Raw genomic sequence first — 3,716 nt, 5'->3', positions numbered from 1 at the left:
GCTGAGCCAGGCATGATATCTCACGCCCATAATCCCAGCACTTTGGGAGGTAGAGGGAAAAAAATTGCTTGAGGCCAGGAGTCCAAGGTCAGGCTGGCCAAAACAATGAGACCCCCATCTCTACAAAAAATTAAGAAATTAGCCACGCATGGTGGCTCACACCTGTAGTCCCAACTACTGAGTAAGCTGAGGCAGAAGAGTCACTTGAGTCCAGGAGTTCGAGGCTGCAGTAAGCTAGGATCTCACCACTGCAGTTCAACCTGGGTCAGAGTGAGACTCTGTCTCTTAAAAAATTAAATTAAATTAATTTATAAGTAAATAATAAAATAGAATAAAACTGAGGGGTTTTCTCCCAGGACGTGGAAAAGATCTTTCCCTGACACCTTTGGTACTGCTGACTGATCTCACTACACTGAAGAGCATCTTAATTCATTTTTCCCTGTAGATTGCCATTTTGTAAACAAAAGAGATTGAGTCTTCCTTCTTGTTTATATCACAACATCTGTCACAGGCTGGCCCAAAGTGTCCAATAATATTTTTTGGATGAGTGAACATGAGGGCCATAGCAGTACTGAAAAGCTAAAGGAATTTGTGGGATTTTTTTGTATGTTTGTGTGTATATGTGTGTGTGTTACACTGTTTAGAAGATTGTGTGTTCGTGCATTTCTGTATGTAATTGTTTTGTTTGTTTTTTGTTGTTTTGTTCAATTTTTTTTAGAAAAGATGTCAGCAGAGTCACGTTTGTTGTTGTTTTTTGCAATCTGTGTACTCCTTAGTGGTTCTGCTAAAGTTCTCATGCTTAGTGATGCTCAAGATGTGTGGATGTTTTCATAATGCATGGGTTTATTGCCTGACATGTTCATACAGAATAAGTAATTAAATTCTAATAAACTAAGGAAATAAATCTTTTCCTCCAGCATTTGTGCCTACTGGAGAATCATGTGCATATGAAGGTTCAATTTGATTAAAATGCCATTTCGGGTTGGGTGTGGTGGCTGACGCCTATAATCCCAGCACTTTGGGAGGTCAGGGTGAGTGGATCACTTGAGACCAGGAATTTGAGACCAGCCTGGCCAACATATTCAAACCTCGTCTCTATTAAAAATACAAAAATCAGCCAGGCATGGTGGTGCTCACCTGTGGTCCCAGCTACTCGGGAGGCTGAGGCAGGAGAATCGCTTAACCAGGGAGGCAGAGGTTGCAGTGAGCCGAGATTGCACCACTCCCCTCCAGCCTGGGCAATAGAGTGAGAGTCTGTCAAAAAATATATGTATAATTTCATCCACTCATCAAAATTCCTATGAGTCTGTTACACACTATAGTAGAGTGTGGGGAGTCAAAGGATGAGACACCTGACAGCCACCAACTCCAGTAGGAACATAGACTGGTAAGAACTAAAGAATAACAGATGGGTAAGTGTAGAAATAGCATGTTTAAGCAAGAGGGGACTGGTCACTGCTGACTTGGGTGGGTGGGATGGCAAGGACCCAGGGAAAGAATCATGGAGTTTGTGATGATTAGGATATTTTTAAAGGTCAAAATTTTGTTAGATAGGACAAATAAATAGGCAACATAGGCAGAGAGAATCACGTGAGGAAAAGCTCTGAAGCGCCGCGTGTTAGGACACTGGGACTCCGTCAGCCATGCTGGATCACAGAGGGCGTGGGAGATGAGGCTGATACCTATTAGGGGTGAGGTTACCCACGGCCCTGGTGCTGTGAGGGGGAGTTTGAACTTGATTTTCAATAGGAAGGTTTGTGATGGGAAATTCTAAGTGATGAAATGATGCAATCAATTTTGTATTGTAGAAATACCCCAGCTGTAGGCTTGGGGAGAGAAACATTGAAGTCAGGAGACCAGAAGAAAAGCATCAGGATATCACAAGTGACAAAAATTAAGAGCCTAACTGAGATGAATAAAATCTCTGAGCCTTAACGTGCCTCCATCAATATTCTGTGACTGCAATTGTCTTTTCTTCAGGATCTAAATAACAGTGAATTGTCCAACAACCAACCTTTCTCCTAGACATGGACAGTGGCATTTAGAGTGTTAACGCTTTGCTTAACAAACTCTGCAATTAGCCTCCGAGTCAAATCACGTAAGATTTACTTAAATTTTGGTTGAAGGGTGAAACATATTCTATCATGGTCTGATTATTGAAATAGGGTAGTTTCGTGATTCCCTGTAGGCAGTTTATTTCTGTTTTGGTTACATTTTGATATTTTGAGGAATTCTACAGTTAGTTCTGAGCACAAGATCCATGCACATGTTGCATAATAAATCACTTTTATGTTGGCATAATAGGTTTTTTCCTAATGTTATAGACAAGATCTGCTCCAGGTCTGCCACATGTCTAATAGTTATTTTAATAAAACATGCTTTTTCAGTTAGTGGATTCTTGGCTACATTGCAAAGAGGAAATGTTGCCCACGTAGCAGTGGATATGAAATGGTTAAAGGAGAACACCTGGACCTACGATTGCTAGTGAGAAGGTTTAATGGTGTTAAGTAGCATGCACTGTGAAGCCCACGGTACTGCCTCCTGAGAAAACCTTTTTCAACTGTGGTAAAAAAAAATCTTTAAGTGAAGCCATTGATAAGAATTTGGTGTTTAAAATGAACTTTATGCACGTGCATAAAAAGACACTTGGTTTTAGGGTCCTTCCACAAAGATGAAACTTGCAGCATGTAGCAGTTGAATTACTTTTTGCTGCAAATAACACAAAGTTCAACTCAAATTGGCATGAATAATTTGAGAATTAATTTATCTCCTCTGATGGGAAATACAAAGATTGTGCAGATTCCAGGTTTTCTAAGTTAGGTTTCAACAGTATCGCCAGGAACACAGACTGCTTTCATTCATCACTGGGTACCCATAGCCTCAGTTTACCATGAAGACTCATTCCTTTCACAATACTCAGATGTCTCTCAGACCCAATCAAACAGGGTGCTTCCTGATTCATGTATAATAGGAGACAAAGAAGATAATTTAACTTTCTTTATCACTTTGGACCAGATACCCAGTGGACAACGATCTTGCTTTTGTCAGAAATGGTTAGAAGTGTACACTGAGTAATTAGATGTGTTTGCGTCAACTTCTGGCACTGGGGGTGAGATTGGTTTTTAAAAAATCACATGGTTTGGGGAGGTGAATATTGGATACTGGAATAAAATTGCAGTTCTGTTTGTAAGGATGAAAGACAAGATGTTGAGTAGGTTTCGTGCCGGGACCACAACACACTGTGGAGCATTGCAGGCCGCACTTTCGAGTATCCACAGGATATGGAGCTCTCATAAGGAGGAATCTAGCATAGAAAGTGGACAGTATTATTTCCTGGCTACCCCGGCCATCAGTGAGGAGGCTCAGTGCACGCCAGTGGAGCCCTACTTCATGGCACTCATGGTCGTGTATTTAGGTAGAATTGAGTTCAGTTGTAAAATAGCTCTCACTTCACAGGCTGGATTCAATATTTTCAAATTTTGTAAAATCTGAATGTAAAGAGCTCTGTATATATTAGTTTAGATGGATACCTGGAATTGGTGGGTTCTGTCTAAATCCTATGGTCAAAATTCTGGTGGTCAGCATGTAAAAAAAAACAAACAGAGAAATGGAACTTCTTAGAGAAGTTTTAAAAATTCTAAGTGTGCTACACCTTATAAACACATACGTAGAAAAAATATGATAGAAGCAGGTACAAATAGACCTGTCACTTCACA

This window comes from Macaca mulatta, chromosome 13 (assembly GCF_049350105.2).
Source record: "Macaca mulatta isolate MMU2019108-1 chromosome 13, T2T-MMU8v2.0, whole genome shotgun sequence".
NCBI lineage: Eukaryota > Metazoa > Chordata > Mammalia > Primates > Cercopithecidae > Macaca > Macaca mulatta.
Note: the sequence above shows the minus strand (reverse complement) of the source record.